This window comes from Lissotriton helveticus, chromosome 11, assembly GCF_964261635.1.
Source record: "Lissotriton helveticus chromosome 11, aLisHel1.1, whole genome shotgun sequence".
Lineage (NCBI taxonomy): Eukaryota > Metazoa > Chordata > Amphibia > Caudata > Salamandridae > Lissotriton > Lissotriton helveticus.
The window spans coordinates 420424384-420439245 of NC_136072.1; positions in this window are offsets into that span (position 1 = coordinate 420424384).

The window sequence follows — 14862 nt, forward strand, 5'->3', positions numbered from 1 at the left end:
AAGGACCAGTCCTTGATTTCTTGGCGCATTCTTCCAGACTTTTTCCTTGGCGCCTACCAGGATTTGACTTCAGATTTATTCCCTGTTGTTCAGTTGGAAATTCAGTCAGAACCAGAGGACAACAGCCATTCAAGTTCCAGACGTAGATAGAAATATATATATATATTTTTGCTTACCACCTTTAGTCCGCTGAAGTGAACTTACTTTAGTACTTTCAACCAAAACCTTTTGAGTTCCAGTTTCAGGATATGTCAACCTTATATATCTTGAGAGAGGCTAATGTCCACACTCATACAGGTAAAGGAAGGTGTTGAGTTAGGGTGATTTACATGTTAAACCAGAAGTCACAATTGTAAGAACGTAGTAATTGTTTGTTAATTATTTCAGGTGTAGCCTTCCTCTCAGAAGAAAAAGAGGTGAAGACACCAGTGTGTCAGTCTCTCTGTTTTTTCTTCCACTTCCCCGAATAAGGCTCAGGTATTTGTCACTCAATGTTCCTTACATTTCCTGTGCAAGCCCATAATTTTTAAAGAGGACCAATCAAAAGTGGCGTTCATGCTGTCTTACTTGAGTGGAGATGCCGCGGCGTGGTCCATGCCTTTGGTGTCCGCCATTGATCCAGTGTTATATAATTTTGAAATTTTTAAAACTGAATTTTTGCTCGAAGAGCAATTTCCCAGTCAACTGACAATGAGCTGGATTTGAAGCAAGGGAACAGAGAGTTAGTAGCCTATTTAGCTCAGTATAATAAATTGATTGTGGAAACGAAATGGCCTGAGGCCAAAAGAGCTGCCATCTTCTATCGAGGGTTGAGGGACGAATTAAAGGGTGGTTTGGCTCAGATTCCAAAGAGGCCCACTGAAGTACCGGAATTGATTGATTTAGTTCTTCAAGAGACTAACAGAAAGACGTACAGAGCGTTGGAAGGAAACCCGACCAATTCCACCTAGGTTTGACCGAATGCGTTCTGATTTTGGTAAGACTAAGGAAGAGGCTTCAGTAGAAGAACCAATGCAGATTGGCACAGTCCGAGGACCACTAAGCAAAGAAGAAAGAGAAAAGAGACGTGTAGGGAAGTTGTGCATGTATTATGGTGGTTCCGGCCATTTTTTGAAAGAGTGTCCAAGACGTCCTAAGACTGCCCCATGGGTAAAAGACAGGCTCCACCAGTAGACGGAGTTGCTCTGGTGGAAGCTGAATTGAAGACAACTCCCAATCCGCAAAGTTTAGCCAATACCTTGCAGCCCTCTGCTCCTCATCTCATTCTCTCATGTCAAATTTCTTTTGGAGAAGCAAAATTCGCTACGGTGGCAATCATGATCGATTCTGTAGCCACGGGTAATTTTTGTGACCTCTTGTTTGCTAGAAGCCTGGGTATCCAGTTTATAAAGAAGTCCAAACCTGAACCTGTACGAGCAGTTGATGGTACTCCCCTTTCTTCAGGCCCAATTTCTTTTGATACAGAGGAAATCGCCGTTTTGGGTCCTGGAGAACATCGTAGTTGCATTAGTTTCAATCTAATTGATGCCCCGCAATTTCAACTGATCTTAGGGCTGCCCTGGCTTACTGAGCACAATCCTAAGATTGATTGGGCTAAGCGCACAGTAGAGTTAAGTTCAGACTATTGCCTGGAACATTGTTTTCATGCAATCTCTAAGGAGAAAAGATCGTTGAACTCTTATTGTTTGGCGAATCAACCTCAGATGGTATGTACAGTGGAAATCCCCGAAATTCCAAAAGAATATCAAGACTTAAAATAGGTTTTTGATGAAAAAGAAGCACAAAAAATCCCCCCTCATCGGGAGTATGATTGCAGGATTGAGTTAGAGCCTGGAGCGTCTTTGCCATGTAGTCGGATCTATGCCCTATCTGAGTCCGAGAATCTACACTTGAAGGAATATCTAGATCAGAATTTGGCTAATGGTTTCATCAGACCTTCTCAGTCTCCAGTTTCCTCTCCTTTATTTTTTATTCCCAAGAAGGACAAGAGTTTGAGAACTTGTATAGACTATAGGGCTTTAAATCCGGTTACTAAGAAGAACCGTTACCCATTACCACTCATTTCCGAGCTTCTGGATCAGGTGAAGGATGCCCACATCTACACCAAACTAGATTTAAGAGGGGCTTATCATCTGGTTCGGATGGCGGAAGGGGATGAGTGGAAAACGGCGTTTCGAACTAGATTTGGATTATTTGAGTACCAGGTGATGCCTTTTGGTCTGTGCAATGCTCCCGCAGCCTTCCAGCATTTCGTAAATGACATTCTTCGGGAGTTTTTGGATCGGTTCGCTGTTGTCTACGTAGATGATATTTTGAATTTTTCCAAAGATGTTGAAGAACATGTTTCTCATGTACGAGCCATCCTGAAATGTTTGATGGAGAATCAACTTTTTGTCAAGTTAGAGAAATGTGTATTTCACTCCTCCAGAGTAGAATTTTTGGGGTTCATCCTTTCTCCTCAGGGAGTGTACATGGACGATTCAAAATTGAAGGCATTCCAGGATTGGCCCACACCAAGATCTGTAAAAGAAGTTTAAAGCTTTTTGGGGTTTGCCAACTTCTATCGACGTTTCATCCAAAACTTTTCAGAAAAGGTTAGCCCGATCACACGTTTGCTCAGAAAGAATGAAAAGTTTGTGTGGGGGCCAATTACTGAGGAAGCCTTTCAATTCTTAAAAAAATCCTTCATCACAGCTCCTATTCTTCAGCATCCAGACCCTAAGGAACCATTTTTTGTTGAAGCAGATGCATCAAACTGGGCCATTGGAGGATTACTCTCACAGCGTCACAAGAGCACAGGACAGCTTCATCCAGTGGCTTATCATTCTCGGAAGTTATCTCCAGCAGAGATCAACTATTCCATTGCTGACAGAGAGTTATTAGCGGTGAAAGAAGCGTTTCAAGAATGGCGACATTATTTACTGGGAGCAAGACATGTGGTCATGGTCTTTACTGATCATCGAAATTTGCAGTTTTTGAAGTCTGCTCGAACCTTGACCCCACGGCAACTTAGATGGTCTCTTTTCTTCGCAGATTTTGACTTTGTTTTAACTTACAAGCCTGGGGTGGTGAACGTAAAGGCTGATGCACTTTCTCGTTTGAATCCGGAAGAATATCCAGAAATAAAATCGGAGTCTAAGTCAGAGGAGTTTATTATTCCCAAAGAAAAAATTGTGGCAGTTTCTGTGGTCGGTGAGTTGGAAGGAAAAATCAAGGAAGAATTTCAGAAAGAGAACTACTTGAATTGGGAATCAGAGGGACCAGATCGAGTTGTGAAGGATGGGAAACTGTTTATTCATGGGAAAATATTTGTTCCTGGAGCAAAGTTACAAGAAGAGACTATTGGCTTGTTTCACAATCACCAATTGGCTGGGCACAAAGGAATAACTAAGACATCGGAGCTCTTGAAGCGAAATTTTGATTGGCTGGGCATGGACGCTCAGGTGAGACAGTATGGTGCCACTTGCGAACTATGTTTAAAAGGGAAAAGTCTCAGACAACCATCTCATGGTCTTCTCATGCCTTTGCCAGTTCCCCCTTATCCATGGCATACTGTGTTCATGGATTTTATTGTGGAGTTGCCATCTAGTCAAGGGAATTCAGTCATTTGGGTGGTGGTCGATCATTTCACCAAGATGAGTCATTTTGTCCCCCTTAAAGGTCTTCCAGATGCGACGCAATTGGCTACCTTGTTTATTCAGCATGTGGTAAAATTACATGGAATTCCTAAGGTGGTCATTTCTGATCGAGGGTCACAATTTGTGTCTCGCTTCTGGAGATCTTTTTTGAGAGGGTTGGGAATTGATTCTCGTTTGTCCACCAGTTATCATCCAGAAACTGATGGGCAGAATGAGAGAGTAAATCAAGACCTAGAGCAATATCTTCGATTGTACCTATTGGAACAAGCTGGAGAGTGGCCTTCCTTACTTAGTACTGCAGAGTTTGTGTACAATAACTCCGTACACCCAGCTACAGGTTTCTCCCCCTTCTTTTTAAATTATGGCAGGCATCCCAATATGTTGGTGGGTCAAGTAGAAGTGGACGTTCCGGCAGCAGGGGAGATAGTTCAGAAATTGCAACAAGCATATCAGTTAGCTTCTGAGAATCTTGCTAAGACAAAAGCATTGTACAAAAGTCAGGCAGACAAGAGTCGTAAAGTGGGACCAGTTTTTGAACCTGTGGATCAAGTTTGGGTCTCAACTCGTCATATGCGATTGAGAGGAAATCGAAAGTTTCAACCTAGATTTGTGGGTCCATTTCCAGTGGTTCGAATGATAAATCCAATGAGTGTTAGGTTAAGTTTGCCTAAAACCTTAAAGATCCACCCAACTTTTCATGTGTCTTTGATCTGACAAAATCCACCAAATTTGCGTAAGGTCCTTCCTCCAGCCCCAATTCAGGTTCAATCAGCTGAAGAATTTGAAGTCAAGAGAATTCTAGACTCCAAGATTAAGAGAGGTCAGGTGTTTTATTTGGTTGACTGGAAGGGTTATGATCCTGATGAAAGGTCTTGGGAACCCAGTTCAAACGTTCATGCCCCAAGATTGGTGAGGGAATTCCATAAAACTCATCCACAGAAAACTAAGGAGGGGGTTTTGGTGGGGGGTACTGCCAGGAATGGAGTATTTGCAGCCCAAAACCCGCCCTCAGCATCTTCCTGCAAGGTCCAAAAGGTTACCAAAATTCTTGATTTTCCAGCCAGTTGGAGGGAGTTAGTTGCGAGATTCCACTCCAAGATGTCAGAAGCGATTCCCAGGTCTTCAGAACGCTTGATTGGTTAGCGCTCTAGTGTTTTGCTCCTCGCGCTACCTTGTGTATGTGGAGCGAGAAGTGAGCGTTCTACTGCGCACTTCAACCGGCAATTCTGAGAGACGGTAGCTCCTTGCTCTCTCTCCTTTAGGTATCACTTTTCTTTGCAATAGTAATGCAAATTCTGGTCATTTAGTTCTTTCCCCGTTATATTCCCTCTCACTCCTCTGGCTCCTGCATGTCCGTCAGAGTCCGAGTGACACTTAGCCCTCGAGTCCATTTGAATTCCCCTCAGCAAGTCAGCGGCAGCGGATGCAGCAGGAGTCCAGCTTTCGAAATATAACTTGTGCGCTCCAGTTACTCCCTTGTCATTCTTCTCGGTAAGAACTTTCCAGTTTCTGTTCTATGTGCGGCAAGAGGTTATTTACAAGCAACAATAGACCAGCTGTGTTCCTTGGAGTTTTTAGTCAGGCTATCTACTGAGCCTCATTCCAGAACTATTCATTTCAAGACTTTGAGGTAGAGACATAAATTAAGGACCAGTCCTTGATTTCTTGGCGCATTCTTCCAGACTTGTTCCTTGGCGCCTACCAGGATTTAACTTCAGATTTATTCCCTGTTGTTCAGTTGGAAATTCAGTCAGAACCAGAGGACAACAGCCATTCAAGTTCCAGACGTAGATAGAAATATATATATATATTTTTGCTTACCACCTTTAGTCCGCTGAAGTGAACTTACTTTAGTACTTTCAACCAAAACCTTTTGAGTTCCAGTTTCAGGATATGTCAACCTTATATATCTTGAGAGAGGCTAATGTCCACACTCATACAGGTAAAGGAAGGTGTTGAGTTAGGGTGATTTACATGTTAAACCAGAAGTCACAATTGTAAGAACGTAGTAATTGTTTGTTAATTATTTCAGGTGTAGCCTTCCTCTCAGAAGAAGAAGAGGTGAAGACACCAGTGTGTCAGTCTCTCTGTTTTTTCTTCCACTTCCCCTTTTCCCCTCGCCTCTGAGACCAGAGTGATCTGGTTCAGGGGAGTAGGGGAGTAGGGAGATTAGCTTCGAACTTTCAGTCTGACGTCCCTACGGAATTCAGGAATTTCAGGTACTGAGTCTTGACAGATTGAAGTGCCAGCAGTTGCCTTGCGTCTGGGCGTTATGGCTGAAGGTTTAGATTTAAAGGCTTTGGGTTCAGTATTGGAAGGTTTACAGAAACAGTTGAGTGAGACTAGGGAGGAGGTTAGAAAATCCAATCAAGAGACTAGTTATCTGTGTCAACGCCTCAATGAACTCTCCATTAGTCCTAGTTCCAATTTTGGGGGTCAGAGGTCCCAAACCTTTAGTCCTTCCCCGTCTTCCTCAGAACTTACCACTCAGGTAGTGCATGCCATGTCTCCTACCATTCCGTTGGCCCCACCCGAGAGGTTCCTGGGAGACCCGAATAAGGCTCAGGTATTTGTCACTCAATGTTCCTTACATTTCCTTTGCAAGCCCATAATTTTTAAAGAGGACCAATCAAAAGTGGCGTTCATGCTGTCTTACTTGAGTGGAGATGCCGCGGCGTGGTCCATGCCTTTGGTGTCCGCCAATGATCCAGTGTTATATAATTTTGAAAATTTGAAAACTGAATTTTTGCTCGAAGAGCAATTTCCCAGTCAACTGACAATGAGCTGTTGGATTTGAAGCAAGGGAACAGAGAGTTAGTAGCCTATTTAGCTCAGTATAATAAATTGATTGTGGAAACGAAATGGCCTGAGGCCAAAGGAGCTGCCATCTTCTATCGCGGGTTGAGGGACGAATTAAAGGATGGTTTGGCTCAGATTCCAAAGAGGCCCACTGAAGTATCGGAATTGATTGATTTAGTTCTTCAAATTGATCAGAGACTAACAGAAAGACGTACAGAGCGTCGGAAGGAAACCCGACCAATTCCACCTAGGTTTGACCGAATGCGTTCTGATTTTGGTAAGACTAAGGAAGAGGCTTCAGTAGAAGAACCAATGCAGATTGGCACAGTCCGAGGACCACTCAGCAAAGAAGAAAGAGAAAAGAGACGTGTAGGGAAGTTGTGCATGTATTATGGTGGTTCCAGCCATTTTTTGAAAGAGTGTCCAAGACGTCCTAAGACTGCCCCATGGGTAAAAGACAGGCTCCACCAGTAGACAGAGTTGCTCTGGTGGAAGATGAATTGAAGACAACTCCCAATCCGCAAAGTTTAGCCAATACCTTGCAGCCCTCTGCTCCTCATCTCATTCTCTCATGTCAAATTTCTTTTGGAGAAGCAAAATTCGCTACAGTGGCAATCATGATCGATTCTGGAGCCACGGGTAATTTTTGTGACCTCTTGTTTGCTAGAAGCCTGGGTATCCAGTTTATAAAGAAGTCCAAACCTGAACCTGTCCGAGCAGTTGATGGTACTCCCCTTACTTCAGGCCCAATTTCTTTTGATACAGAGGAAATCGCCGTTTTGGGTCCTGGAGAACATCGTAGTTGCATTAGTTTCAATCTAATTGATGCCCCGCAATTTCAACTGATCTTAGGGCTGCCCTGGCTCACTGAGCACAATCCTAAGATTGATTGGGCTAAGCGCACAGTAGACTTAAGTTCAGACTATTGCCTGGAACATTGTTTTCATGCAATCTCTAAGGAGAAAAGATCGTTGAACTCTTATTGTTTGGCAAATCAACCTCAGATGGTATGTACAGTGGAAATCCCAGAAATTCCAAAAGAATATCAAGACTTGAAATCGGTTTTTGATGAAAAAGAAGCACAAAAAATCCCCCCTCATCGGGAGTATGATTGCAGGATTGAGTTAGAGCCTAGAGAGTCTTTGCCATGTAGTCGGATCTATGCCCTATCTGAGTCCGAGAATCTACTCTTGAAGGAATATCTAGATCAGAATTTGGCTAATGGTTTCATCAGACCTTCTCAGTCTCCAGTTTCCTCTCCTTTATTTTTTATTCCCAAGAAGGACAAGAGTTTGAGAACTTGTATAGACTATAGGGCCTTAAATCCGGTTACTAAGAAGAACCGTTACCCATTACCACTCATTTCCGAGCTTCTGGATCAGGTGAAGGATGCCCACATCTACACCAAACTAGATTTAAGAGGGGCTTATCATCTGGTTCGGATGGCGGAAGGGGATGAGTGGAAAACGGCGTTTCGAACTAGATATGGATTATTTGAGTACCAGGTGATGCCTTTGGTCTGTGCAATGCTCCCGCAGCCTTCCAGCATTTCGCAAACGACATTCTTCTGGAGTTTTTGGATCGGTTCGCTGTTGTCTACGTAGATGATATTTTGATTTTCTCCAAAGATGTTGAAGAACATGTTTCTCATGTACGAGCCATCCTGAAATGTTTGATGGAGAATCAACTTTTTGTCAAGTTAGAGAAATGTGTATTTCACTCCTCCAGAGTAGAATTTCTGGGGTTCATCCTTTCTCCTCAGGGAGTGTACATGGACGATTCAAAATTGAAGGCAATCCAGGATTGGCCCACACCAAGATCTGTAAAAGAAGTTCAAAGCTTTTTGGGGTTTGCCAACTTCTATCGACGTTTCATCCAAAACTTTTCAGAAAAGGTTAGCCCGATCACACGTTTGCTCAGAAAGAATGAAAAGTTTGTCATGAATGGAGTATTTGCAGCCCGAAACCCGCCCTCAGCATCTTCCTGCAAGGTCCAAAAGGTTACCAAAATTCTTGATTTTCCAGCCAGTTGGAGGGAGTTAGTTGCGAGATTCCACTCCAAGATGTCAGAAGCGATTCCCAGGTCTTCAGAACGCTTGATTGGTTAGCGCTCTAGTGTTTTGCTCCTCGCGCTTCCTTGTGTATGTGGAGCGAGAAGTGAGCGTTCTACTGCACACTTCAACCGGCAATTCTGAGAGACGGTAGCTCCGTGCTCTCTCTCCTTTAGGTATCGCTTTTCTTTGCGATAGTAATGCAAATTCTGGTCATTTAGTTCTTTCCCCGTTATATTCCCTCTCACTCCTCTGGCTCCCGCATTTCCGTCAGAGTCCGAGTGACACTTAGCCCTCGAGTCCATTTGAATTCCCCTCAGGAAGTCAGCGGCAGCGGATGCAGCAGGAGTCCAGCTTTCGAAATATAACTTGTGGGCTCCAGTTACTCCCTTGTCATTCGTCTCGGTAAGAACTTTCCAGTTTCTGTTCTATCTGCGGCAAAAGGTTATTTACAAGCAACAATAGACCAGCTGTGTTTCTTGGAGTTTTTAGTCAGGCTATCTACTGAGCCTCATTCCAGAACTATTCATAGAGTGATCTGGTTCAGGGGAGTAGGGGAGTAGGGAGATTAGCTTCGAACTTTCAGTCTAACGTCCCTACGGAATTCAGGAATTTCAGGTACTGAGTCTTGACACCTACCAAGTCGGTCTTTAGACTGACTTCCTTTCGTCTCTCCTGTCGTCTCCTCCGCATCCTCCCTCTAGTTATATCTCTCCTTCTCTCCTCTCTCAATGTATTGAGACTAAACTATTTTGTCTGATGCCCGATGGAGCTACATGGTTTAGCTATAGGGGTATGGGCCGTGGATTCCCTCCGTGTTTGCCACCTACCCAGTCGGTCTTTAGACAGACTTCTTTTCGTCTCTCCTTATTGTCTCTTCCCTTATCCTCACTTTCTCACCTCCCCTACCCCCCACTACTTCTCTCTCTCCTTTCTCTCCTCTACTAATGTATTGCTGATTGTTTGATGTAATTTGTAATTGTCGATCTTTTTCTGTTATATTGTTGAACCACATTGTTCCACTTCCTTTCGTCTCTCCTAGCCTCTCCTCTCGCATTCGCCCTCTATTTTATGTCTCTCCTTCTCTCCTCTCCCAATGTAATCAGACTGAACTATTTTGTCTGATGCCCGATGGAGCTACTTGGTTTAGCTATAGGGGAGATGGGCCTTAGATTCCCTCCTTGGTCGTCACCTACCCAGTCGGTCTTTAGACAGACTTCTTTTCGTCTCTCCTTATTGTCTCTTCCCTTATCCTCCCTCTCTCAATTCCCCTGCCCCCTCCACTACTTCTCTCCCCTCCTAATTGAATTGCTTATTTTTTGATGTATTGTGTAATTGTTGATTTTGTTCTGTTACATTGTTGATTCTCATGTACAGCACTCTGATACCTTCGGGTCTAGCCAGCGCTATATCCAACTCTTAAAATAAATAAAAATAATCCACAAGTGGATCAGATTTAAGATCTACTGCATTGTGCACAAGGCACTAAACGGCAATGGCCCTAGCTACTTAGCAGATAGACTCACTCATTATCAGCCATCTAGAACACTCCGTTCAGGCTCTAAGTCGCTATTACTGGTGCTTCGTGTTAAGAAATCCAACATAGGTGGGAAAGCATTCTATTACCTAACCCCCTCCTATTGGAACTAACTCCCCGGCCACCTCCGGAAATGCCCAGACTATCTACTATTCCGAAAGGTCCTTAAAACAGAGCTTTTTTGAAAACATTTCCTCTCCCTAACTGTAGTACCTCCGTAGCGCGGAGATACCCCTTTGGGGGTGATTCGGGCACTTTACAAGTCAAATAAATAAGTATGGCCACCTTTCTAGGCTAGACTATCTCTTTATAGATAGTGCAATAGTGGGTGGAGTCAGAGAGATTAAACCTCTGCCAGGACATCTTTCCGACCATTTAGCTCTGACTGTGTTGGTGGAACTTCCTGCCCAACGAGAAAATTCCATATGTATGGTCAATCATGCTCTTCTTTCAGATAAAGGAACTGGGCAGACCTTGGAGGAGGTGAGTCAATCTTTCTTTATGGGTAATATAGGGTCTGCCCCTTTAGCCACTGGCTGGGATACATGCAAGGCTTTTATACTGGGGTCCCTTCAGAGTCAGGGATCTTATAAGAATAAGCTGACCAGGGAAGAGCTAGTCTGTCTTGAGCGAGAGATGCAGAACCGGAGGGTAGATAGGGGGCAAGCCTTAAGAGGCTGGAAGAAACAACAATATATTATAAAACCAAGCTTGAAGGGAATGTGTAGAGTAAATTAACATGCAAATTGTGCAAGGCTTTTTGAGGATGGTGAGAGAAGTGGTACACTTCTGGCATGAAAAGCAAGATCATAGAGAGCCATGAATAATATAAAAGAATTGGTACTCGACACTCAGAGAAAAGGCTCCGAGAAGGTGGAGGAAATGGAACATAGAGTAGCATATTTTCATCTCTTTATAAAGAGGAGTTGAATTCAGATTTAGCCAAGCTTCAGAGGTGGTTGAGAGATGGGGAACTTCCAGGGCTTACAGATAGTGGGCAGAATCCCCGAGCAGCTCGGATGAGCAGCTAGGATCACTGGTATGCCAGCTATCAACCATGCTAATCACACTCTTGTTTGGAAGCCCCTGTCAACATGCTGAGAAACAAAGGGGCAGTGAGAGGGTTATATTACTCAGAGGGTCACACAGATCACTTGCTTTATTTTAGGAGACAATTACGACCAGGATTAGTCTCAATGGTTGACTCTCTTCGTGGAACAGTCATGCCTCTTTGTCTAGTGGAAGAAACGAGAAACCATGTATTTTCCATTACACCCAGTTGTTGATGATGAGGAACCACTGAGCCACTATCTCTGAAACATACACATTTAGGTATCTGTGTGTATGCACGCATTTACCATAACGTTGAGCGACGAGTACTAACTGAGAATCTGTGAGCAACACTGCACTCACTGAAAGACTGCGTAGAGTGCTGGAATTAAACAAAAGGGCGTCGTAAGATTCACTCCTTTCGGAGCGCTTTGCCAGAATGTACATATGGCTTAGATGACTTGCCGGCATATCTGAACTCCGGGAGTGGAAAGACATCGAATCTCGGGGCATATTATCAAGGGATTTATCTCCGCTTTTTTGGCTTTAAAAGTCAAGAAAGCGGAGATAAAATGATCTCCCTATCAGCAACAGGGTGCTAACATGCAAATTCGCATGTTAACACCCTTTTTGTCTACGCTTCCCCTTGCATCTCTAATGAGATAAAAAGGGGGTGTTCCAGAGAAAAACTAATAGGAGTAATGTTGTTAAGCGACATTTCTCCTATTATCAAGGATTTCGCTAACCCTGTTAGGGAAAAAAAAAGCAGCGCTAACCGCGGTTAGCACTGCTTTTTTTACACCTGGTATTTTCCTGACTTAGCCATGATATCCTATGGAAGGTGGATATCATGGCTAAGTTTGTGAGCCCCTATCATCAAGCTAACGCCAAACTTTGAGAGATTATCATTGGTTTTCCAGTGATAATCTCTCATTTGGCAGCTAGCGCGAGGATTTTTATCACTTCTTAGATAAACCTTGCTAATAGCAAGTTATCTCTGCGATAATTTCCGGCGATTCTTAGCGTTACAAAATTTGTTGCTAAGCATCGTTAGCGATAAATATCGCTCATCGTTGGTAATATGCTCCCTCATTTTATAAACTGACATTTTTGGTAACGCAAGGGCCTATGGGGATTTAATCAGGATTTCGAACACTATTAGGCAGCAGCACTGTAACATTCAGTTTGTTACTGTGGGCGATTATGGTAAAAAAAAAAAATAGGCCCCAGTAACAAAACCAGCCCATTTTAAAGCAGTTCAGCTCCCACCCTTCCAGGCTACCGGCACTGGTTAAACTTCCTACATACTTGGTTACATAACATTGTTGCAGTTACAGACCGGTCACTGCCTTATTAGGAGGCCTGCTGCTCTGCTGCACACTGCATACTGCACACTGCTTCAAATAATAGTGCATTCGCTCCGAACTACAGTGTGCTCATAAATGATTCATAGTGCTTAATTTATGCTGGTGCTTTCTGGTGCTTAGCACCGGCACTTATTTATCAGGGCCAGATCTAGACCTGAGTGCCTGCCACTGCCAACTCACATCAACACTGACTGACTGCACGTGTGTCACTGTGACACAAAAATATAATCAACTGTTGTTTACTCACACTCTGGGGCATATTACCAACAAGTAGCGATATTTATCGGTAAATAGGCTTAGCGACGATTTTTTTATCGCTGAGCATCGCCGGAATTTATCGCTGAGATAACGTCCTATTAGCAACGTTTATCTCCAAAGCAATACATTTTCCGGCGATAGTTGCGAAATGCGTGAACATCGCTGAAAATACAGCGATATTCACGCATTAGCGACGAAATGCTCTTGCCATGTTATCCACCTTGCATTGGATAACATGGCTAAGAACTGGTCTGGGCAGGCGTTAGTATTTGGAGATATTCATGCTTAGCGCGAATATTTCCATCGCTACGCCTGTCTTGCTAATAGGCGATAGCGATGTTAGCGACTGTTTTCAGTCGCTAACAGTTTGGGTACGCCCACTTTGCATGTCATGAGCGATAAATATCACTAACATGCCAAGCGGGCCCCAAACCGCTCGCTATCACCTAAAAGCTGTCGCTAACTGCTACGAAAATTCCCTATCCCCACCCTTGATAATATGCCCCCTAGTCTTTCCGGTACGTTTCCTTCAGCTGGTTATCCTTCCCTTTTAATCCTGTCTGCTTTCTCATGTATTGCACACTTTCTGCGCTGCGCCATTTGTTAGGAGTGGCACTTGTCACCTTTTGCTAATGTTAGGTCCCCAGGGTGTCCCCTTTATACACACATGCATGGACTTAAAGGTTGCAGCGCATGCCGCGTGTCCACTGGTCAGTTCTTCCATTCGGGTGCTTCACGTGACCACGGTCCATGGGTGCACGTATTTTCCTGCTCTTTTGTTAGTATTTTCTATCTATCGGGAGCTTCTCCCAGCATTATTTACTCATTTGTTTCCCTTCTTTAAGGCCTTGCAGTCTGCTTCTGATCCCCGCTACTCTATTCTGCCAGGTCGAACATTCTCCTGCCCTGAGCTGAATATCCATCGGCTCAGCCATAAGGATTATCTTCCTACAGCTTGATGCGGAGACCTTATTCTTCCCTCGAGGTACTTTTGAGGAGGAATTGTACCCCTTTATGATACTTGTCTTGTTCTGGCATGCCTGTGCCTTCAGAATAGTGTGTGGCCTTCTCTAATTTTTGGCATGTTGTTTCTTTCTCTTCAGTTAATTTATTGATGTGAATACACATCGGATGCTGACAATTGGAGTCAGTACGGACTGATTATCTATGCCGAGGGCTATCTCTTGTAAGTGACTTGTCTCTTGGCACATCTATCTCACTAGCACATATTCTCCAGCTTTTCACACCATCTTTTTGGAATATGATATTAGGTAGTTAACGCTGTTCTTCCTTATCACATTTACTCGGGTGTTCTATATGTCACTATCTCTTTGGTGGTTGCTGCTTCTTATGACGGTCTTCTATTATCAGCTTGTCTACTTTTCACTTTTCCTAGGCACAGGTGTAGGTACTGGAGACACTTATCAGTTTGTATCTATGAAGCACTTGTTAGATTGGTTACTCTTAGGCGGAGGGACATGCGTTATTATTTTAATTTTCTTTGTTTTGCTTTATAGAACGGACCCCTGGACCTCATTCCTTATTAGATATACACACATTTTCCTTTTTCCCCCTGACCCTCATGGCTTACACCTTGGATTGCATCTTGTTTGTGCCCTGAAGAAGGTGACGGCTAGACCTTAGTCCTACACCGAATTGCGCGTCAGCACCGTGCTCGACAGTGGCATTGTAAAAGAACTATAAAGGACAAAGGGTTTCAATGTGTCTTTTTTCATCCACTCCAATAACACGGCACAACCAATGCTTCTGAATCAATTATAAAATGTATACTACATTCTCTGAGTAATAGTGATTTGATTATGATATTTCAACTATCTTTTGGATTCCCATTGCCTTATTGAGTTGCTCTTTTTTGATTCAGCTTTAACAACTGTGCATGATACCACTGTTTCTTTCATTTGAGGTTCCTGTCTATATGTATGCAATTCTTTTAATGTGCGATTGTGTTAGTGAGATAGTAGTGTGGATGTGATCATGGTATGTTTGACTGTTAAGATTGTGTTAGAATGCAATTATCATGAGGATGTTTTAATTGTTTTACTGCAATTTATCCATTTCGGGGGACATGCCACGAGCCACATCATCATTATATATTTTCTTGTGGATTCAACTGGACAGAATATATTTATGTTATTATGTTAA